We start from the raw sequence: 8,388 nt of genomic DNA on the forward strand, positions 1-8,388 counted from the left end.
AGACATGTCAAAATTCCAAATGGCCTTTCCAGAAAAAAAAAATTTTCCCATCTTAATAAAAGGCTTAATTTTGCAGAAACTATATACTTTTTTTAAGTACAAAGAAAGGGGTAAGGTGACGAAGATTTTTTTTTTTTTGGTAAACGTCCTACGTAGTGTAACAGCAATAAAATCATCAGAGAATACTATTAGCTTTGAAAAAAAAAAAACTAAAAGCTTTATTACAAACCAAGCTTTGAAAATAGGGGGGATTAGGCGGCTGAAAGGGTCCCACAATGGTAAGAAGAAAAGGTTTCATGCTAATGAGGTTAATGCCCTTTGTATCTCAGGCCTCCACATCTTCATTACGCGCTATCTCCGGCTGCACCGAGCGGCTCAGAGAGCCGCAATCCACTCCAACGCCCCCCTTCCCGGCCCAAAGAAGGATTTGATAGCAGCTCTGTTCAAACTAGATAATTATATCTTTTCAAGTCGGAATTAAGATAAAGAAAGTGAAGCAGAGGCGGCTCGCCTTGATCCACTGCAAACAAATTTGGCGCACTTTCGAGTCCTTCCCCCGCCTCAAAAAGGCAGGACAGTCAGCTTATTAGCCGCTCGTTTGCTTTATTAATTCATCTATTTAAAGTGGCAGGATTAGAGTGTCTAATGTGGACGCGGGCTGCCGTGGCGTTGAGGAATATAAATATTTGCGAGATGCCATCCCACGATGACTATCTGTGCGAGGGGCGCAGGGCGCGGGGCAGGGTGCGGGGCGCGTGTGTCTTGCGGCTGAGGCTGAGTCCCCTTTCCAGTGAGCGCATGCGGGACTGGAGGGAGCCCTTTGGGCTGGGGTACGTGGGAGCCGTGTGCCCCAGGTCTGTGTACTCCTGCGTGGTATACGGGTACCAGGCCTGGATGCCCCTGGCAGGGCTCTGCGGGCATCGAGGGGCAGGTTCTGCGTTCTTGCCTGCACATGGTGGAACCAAATGCAAGTTGCCTTACGGCCCGCCTGTTACCCCGAATGAGGCGTGGGTTACAGTGGATCTGCATCTTGCTCCCTTGTGGATTGCTTGCGGGCCTTTCCTGAGTAACCCCCCTGTGCCAAGTGGATTTGGGGGTGGGTTTTCAGATGCGTTGCCCTGAGAAAGTAAAGCGGAGCGTACAGTGCATGTGTGCTCCAGCTACGTTCTCCTGCGGGGTACACGTGGGCTCCGTGTGCGTTTCTAGCTTGGAGTCCTGTTCCTCCGCAGCCAAGGGTCGGGTCTGTGGGCGCCGGGCCGGGCTTTTTCGAGGCACCATAAACTCCGGGGGTGGGAGCAGCCTTGGACCCCGAGACAGTTACCCCTTTCTGCTTTTCGTTCTGGGTGTCCGGTGCCCCCAGCTCCTTCCAGCCCTGCTCCTGGCAGCCGAGCCGAGCTGGAGCGGGAGCGTTGGCGGCAGCCCGGAACCTGCCGGGCCACTTTTGTGCTAGGGGCGGATTGTGGCAGGCAGACAGCCACGCCAAGTGGGCCTGGCAGAAAGGGGGCTCGGGCCTGCGCGAGGCCCTGGAAACCTCGGCTCCTCCCCGTCCCCGCCTCAGAGGCTCAGGAAACAAAGTCTCCGACGCGCAGGCCGGCTGGGGAGGGACTCTGGTGACTGGGCCCCGGGCCCACTGCGCAGTGGGGGCATCTGGGCTGGGCTGCCCGCCTGTGGGCTCTTTCAAGTCGGAATAAGCGGGTGGATGGAGCCAGAGCGAGAGGCCATGGTAGTGTGTTTAGGTCTGTGAAACAGTTGTGTCCGTGTGGAGATGTAATTGTGTGTCTGAGCCAGGACTCAAGTCAGGATGCATAGGTGCTGAATATGCCAACTGCGTGTTCGAGGCCGAAGCGGCCAGTGCTACCTGTGTGGCTAGTGTGAGCGTGTCAAGGTGTCCAGCTTGCCTTGTGCAACGAGATCATATTGAGGCAGGGTGAGAACAGTGCAGCTGGGTGACTGTAGTGTCTGGTGAGGGGGTTAGAAATGCGGTTTGTCTAGGGAATCTGTGTGCCAGGGTCTGGTCCAAGAGTGTGTATCTGGGAGTCTTGCTGTAGTTGTGAATCTCAGGGAATGGGAGTGGCCTCACTGTGTGTGCGTGCGTGTGACCCGTGGGAACAATTCTCTGTGTTTGGGTGGAGGTCCCCGTGTGACGGCGTCGGTGCCCAGCACCAGGGCAGCATTTGTTCGTCTCAGGATCTAGGCGCGTGTGTCTAGCAAGAAGCTCGAGTTCACGTATTGTTTCCGCGGTGCACCACTCGCTCCGGAGTTGGGTAAACAACAGCCGTTTTTGGTAACTGCGCATTTTTTCTAGGCCGGCCTTTCGTGTTTCTGCAGCGGGCCTTAGGCTTGGGTGCCGCCTCCGAGCAGCGAGCAGCGGCGGGCAGGCCCGACAGGAGAGGGCCTGCGAGGTGGGGGTGCCGGGCCGAGCTGCGGGCCGGCTGGTGGGCCCAGCGCCTGGCCGCCAGATTGACCTCCTCCAACCAAGCCAGCGGGAAGTGGGAGTTTTGAGAACCCGCTGACCCCAGCCGTGACCCCGCTCTGGGAGGCGGCCTCTCCCGGCGCGACCCCGTTCGCCAGGAAACCCGAGGCGGTGCCACGCTTGAAAGCGAAAGGTCCATTCATCAGCCGCGCCCGGCGTCTAATTGGCCTTTTGTTCATTAGTGCCTATTGCCCAGCGGGAGCGGGAAGGGGGCTTGGGAGGGCCCCGGGGGCTGCAAGCAGGGGTGCTTGGCGCCCCGGCCCGGGTCCCGGTAGGGCAAGGCGCGTCGCACTCCTCCGAGGGGGCGCCAGAGCGCGCCAAAGATCACGCCCACGTGCAAGGATGCTCGGCGGGAGGCTGCGCTTCTAGCGTCCCGGCCGGGTCCTCCCAGCTGTGGCCGCAGGCCCACGCCCCGGTCCTTGCCCACACCTCCGCCCGCCGACCCAGGACACGTCTTTCCTCGGCTCCCTTGGGATTTCAGGTCTGCCTTCCCGCCTCTCCCAATTTCCCAGCTCGGGCGCTGGCCTTGGGGCCGGGCTGGGCTCACCTCCCGCCTTTCTTCACGCTTCTAGGGTTCTTTCGCCCTGGCCTTGCCGCCTCCCCCATAGCGACTCACGGTTCCCCTCCCTAGGCACCAACAGTGCTCTCACGTCGGGCCAGTGCCCCGCTTCTCTTGGGGGAATTGGGAGAAAATTTTGGGAGGTAGGAGGCGGCCCACTTTTGTGGGATCCTTTGGAGGAGGAAGCCCAAGTCTCCAGCGCTCCGAATTCTAGCTCCTTCTCCAAATCAAATCTTACCTTCTCGCTCCCCATCTCCTACCCAGTGTCCACATCAAGCCTCCACGTCCCCTTCTCTACCCCACACCTGCTGCCCCTCGGCACACCCGGGGAGGAGTCCGAGAGAAAGTGCAGGGATAAGGGCTCCTCCCAGCAGAAGCCCAGAGGTCCAGACGCACCTGTAGGGCCCAGGAGGTGCCTGGAGTGGGGGATGCGCTAGCGCTTGGACAAGCATCCAGGCCCCCAGCCCCCATCTTTCCCCTCTTTCCCTGGGAAGCCGGGGTTTCCTGGCGGTGGGCTGGCTGCTCCGGACCTCCCGGCTCCCCAGCCTCAGCCCAGTCCCAGGCCACCCCTGCCCCCAGCCCACTTCAGGCCCTATATATAGCCCGGGTCTCCATAGCCCTCTGCTGGACCTGACGTCAGGAAGAACTTGATCTTGCCTGCTTCGCTCCTGCTTCTGAAACTGATCCTTGAAATGAGAGAACAGACTCTACACAATTCCCATGGCCTTGACATAAGGTACAGCGATAAATATACACCACTAATGAGCAATTACCATATAATCACCTTCCAATTAGCTCGCATAATGATGAATTAAACATTCTAGCAGGCGGGATTAGGTTTCTTACTTTGTATATTATTTACGAAGGCTATAGCGTCTGCAAAGAACCAAATATCAAATTAGATGGGGAATTTTCGCGTGGGGGTAATTATGCATTCAGGCCAGCGGCTGTGTGCTGGTCACTTGTCAAATGAGGCCTGCAAGGTACTGACCGGTTCGTTTGGGCATTTATTTCCCCCCTTTCCTCTTCTCTCTTTAGGTGCAATTGCCTTGCCTTTCCCTTTTACCGCCCTGGCCGGCGGGGTGGGAGGATGAGGGTTTTGGGGGAGGGGTTTGGGGAGGGACCCGGGTCTCAGCAGGGAGGATGCGGGTGTGGATGCGGTGCGGGCTTGCAGCCCTCTAGTGCCTCGCCCCCTCTGGCCCCCTCTGCTCCCGGGGCGCATCCTGGGGCCTCGGAGCCCTCGGAGCTTTCGAGCTTTCAGAGAGGAATCACGCTGCTTGGGCGCTACTGCCCGGCTCGCAGCGGACGGCTGGCCTGCCATCCCCACGCGGGCCACCTGCCCCAGGCCCCTCGGGCTGTTGGCCTCCACCCCCCACTGCCACCCCAGCGGCGGTGGGGAGAGTGTGTGCGTCTGGGGGGGCGGGGGAGGGACACTGAAACAACCAACCAACCTCCACCCGCCCGCCCACGGCCACCTCTCTTGTTCGGAAATGAATTTTGGCAAGAGATTAGCTCCTAATCTGATCTAACGCTGCTGACATTTGGGAAGAAGATGAAAATGGCAGCTCAATTTCATTCAGAAACGGGGTCACTTCTCGGGGCTCCGCTCTGCTCCCCAGAGAGCGTGGATGCTCCTCCCCTACCACCCCCCCCCAAACGGAGGAGCTAGTCTGGAACTGGGGGGCAGGCAGGCGGGTGGGTGGTTCTCTGCTGGACCCTGTCCTGTCCCGGGTGAATGGTGGAGGTAGGAGGGGGTTATTGGCTGGGGCATCCTCCTCTGTCCTCCCCCCTCCCCTTGCGTGTCTTCAGGGTACTGTACTTGGGCAGACGTGGGGACTCCTGGGCCAGTATGAGGTCTCTTCAGGTGGGAGAGCCTCTTTCCTGCAGGAAGTTCATGGAAAGTAGAAAGTCAGCAGTCACCACATAGTGAGGTCATTAAAGCCAGGAGACTCAAGGCCTGCTTCCTGTCCTTCCCCTGGGCTCCCTGGGCCTACCTGTGGGGAGGAGGTGGGGAGGTCAGGGGGGCAAGGGGGTGGATCAGTACCTGCAGCCTTGTCAGAGGGCCTGGCCTCTTTAGAAATGGTGGACCTGGACATAGCCTCCCCTCTGTTTAACTCCAAGAGACTGCAAGGTCCTGAGGGGTAGGAGTTAGGGCTTCCTGGAGACGGTGCCTCCTTTTCTCCTGAGATACCCACAGGCACCCACTGCAGACTCCAAAGGTGGGCAGGCCATGTTCTCGGCCACCTAGAGGGCTCCACAATGCCCAGCCTCTCCCCTCAGCTAGGACTGTGTGGGCAGAGGCCTCATCCTACTGCTGAGTAACAGGGGACAGGTGGAGTCATTTGTGGGGGATCCTGCTCACTGGATCCTGTTCTTGAGACAGGTTTCCTACGGCCCTGCCTATAGGGTGTCAGCCTGGGATGGGGGTTGATCAGCAGCACAGCCCAGGACAAGGACAAGCTGAAGGATCTGTGCTTGGGCCCCTTGGAGTGAACATACTAAGGAAGAGAGTTTTGTGCCTGACTTTGATTGTGTACCTAGCATGCACAGGTGGCTGTACCTGAAATGTGCTTACACAGCAGGTGGGTCACACACATGGATGTGTAAGTGGACACAAGGTTGTGGGGATGGGGAGGCTGCAGCCCCTCCTGTGCCTACAAAGCTGAGGAAGAGGCATTCCTTGGGTACCTAGGAGAGTGAGGTGTGAGCTGGATCTCAGCCCTCCGCCCCCTTAGGCAGCAGCCGGGCACACTCTGTATTCCACACACTTGAGTTCAGATGGGCTTTCTGTGTGTTGGCTCTGATATTATTGAAGGTGCCTATATTATCGAGAGTCAGCTTTGTTCTGATTAGTCCTTCCTTCACTGGGTGCCCACAGGGCAGAAGTGGGGGGACTGCCCCTTGCCCTCCGCCCTTGTTCCAGCCTGGGGTTCTGGATGCCACAGCCCTGGTTATCTGCCACTGTGGAGTTACTTCGAGTCAGGCAGAGGGGTGGTAACCGCAAGTATGTTTGCAGGCCTGGGAGGGGGAGGAGCCAAGTAATGAGCTGTGAGGGCATGTGTGCATGTGAATGTTTGGGAGTGCATGAGTGTTTGCGAACATTCGTGAGAACCTGCAAGAGTGTGTGTGTGTAGGCGAGCATAGGGTTAGCACGGCAGGAGGGCAGGGCTGTGTGTTGGTGGGAGCCGTGTAAGGGTTTGGGGGTGCAGCTGGCTTTGCTGCCCTGGCTCTCCTGGCCTCCCTGGGCCCCCTTTGGTCTGCCTTACAAAGGGTTCACCCTGCACCGCTTCTTGGCCTCTGCTCTAAATGACTGTGCCTGTGTCTTCATGAGAAACAGAAGTGGTGACTAATGCTGTGGATCGCTTCAAGTGGAGGCCACAGCTTCGGAAACCATGTCATGCTGATGGAGATGTCACTTTCCCTATTGGTCATCTGGGACAACCCAGAGGGTCTTCCTCAGCTCCAGGGGCCTCCTGGTTGTGTGTGTGTTGGGGTGTGTTGGGGTGGTGTGGGGTGGGGTGGTCAGTGCTGAAATTTATGGGAAGCCAGAGCACTTTCAAGGTCCTTCTTCTCTGCCCACCTTCCTGCCACTCATACAATCTGCTCCCCTCTGCCCCAACCTTGAGTTTTCCCAGCTGAGAAGGAGATTTTTATCTAGAATATACTATAGGCCAGAAGAGGAGCAGTTGGACCAGCATGCACATGTGTAATCTTTATGTGCAGCCTCATGACCTAGGTCCTCATTTGCTCACCGTCCATCATCTGTCTGAACAGGTTTCTTCAGAGCAAATTCAGTGTAAACCTCAGGAAGAACAGTCCAGAGAAGTTACTAGATTCCTGGCCCTGGGAATGGGAACAGGTGATGCCCAGGAGCCTCTGGAGTTTGCATCTGGCCCTGATGCTCATCTCAGAAGCTCTGACCCCTTCCCTGGCCCCTGTGCTAGATTGTAGGCCAACTGGGAGCAGGGAGTGAGTAGCCATTGCTTCTGCCTCAAATACTTGCTGTGGGCCAGCACTTTAGAAGCATTACATCACATCAGCCTATGCCTTCCCTCCGCATAGGTCAGGCCCTTGTTCCTGACCTCCTGCCCACTGCTTTCTCCAACCTCTCTCTTTAGTGCAAGTGAATGGGGCGATGGAGGGCAGCTGGGGCGGAAGAGGCCCTTGTGTGCTTCCTTCCCAGTCCCAGACTTGCTCTCTCCTACCAAAGACGTGAAACCGGGGTGGTGCTGGGGTCACCCAAAGAGATAGGAACTAAGACAGCTCACCCTGACCCTATATCCTTTCTGCTGCCTCTCTGATTGTGCTTTTTTTATCCATGTTTCCATATCTGTCTCCAGGATGGGTGGAGAGCCATTCCCCGGAGCCCAGCGCCTCTCTCTAGGCATTTCTTACCTCCCTCTTTTCCTCCTGGCACCCTCCCTTTTTTCCTTTTTCCTTTTACTTATATGGATTTATTCTACAGCTTTAATCACTCATCTATGAAGTGATATATGTGTGAGATTAATTAGTAAGTCTTGTTTGCTATAGGGAAATATTTGAAGCAATCTAAATATCCATCGGGAGGGGATTGGTAAAATAATTTACCCCCAGACTAGAATTTATACAGCAGCTAAAAAGAATGTTCTAATATGGGAGGATCTCTAAGATATGTAAATGTCCACTGAAAAAAGCAAAAGGAGTACGGCAGAGAATACCATTAGTTTAAAAGAAATACGTAAAGGGCGTGTATATTTGTTTGAAGTTGCTTATAATCTTTCTAGGAGGATGCAAAAAAAAAAAACCGGTGGAAATGGATTCCACAGTCTTTTTTAGGTGCCACGGCATGCTTTCTACTTCCCTAAGCACCTGGCTGCCCCTCGCCAGATGTAAGGCTGTCGTTCCTAAATGCTTAATGTCTCCTTTGCAAGAGGCTTCCTGGAACGGAGCACTCGGATCCAGGTGGTTGCCTTCAGTCCTACCTAGAACAGGACTGTGTTCTCTCACCTGTGTTTTGGCTGCTGTACTTCTCTCCCTGTGGCCCAACACAGCATTGGCTTTTTTTTGCAACCATGAGTCAGAAGCCTAGCTCCCTCCTCTAAGGAATCCTACAGAAGGCCCCACTGGTGATCACGCAGCCTGGGCTTGGATGTTTCCAGGGCTGGGAAGTTCACCACCTTCAAAGTTGCTTTGTCTCTTCTGAAACAGATTTGAGTTTTAGGATTTTCTTTGAGGCCTAGAGAATAAGTCTCATCTCCCTGGAGTTCATCTGGTGGCATGACAACTGTTTGGAGCATTGCCTCCCTGTGTGCTTCCCTTTCTTATTATTATAAAAAAAATACAGATTTATAGACTGCAGAGTGCATAGTTTGAGGTA

The sequence above is a fragment of the Nyctereutes procyonoides genome, unplaced genomic scaffold (assembly GCF_905146905.1).
Source record: "Nyctereutes procyonoides isolate TBG_1078 unplaced genomic scaffold, NYPRO_anot_genome, whole genome shotgun sequence".
NCBI lineage: Eukaryota > Metazoa > Chordata > Mammalia > Carnivora > Canidae > Nyctereutes > Nyctereutes procyonoides.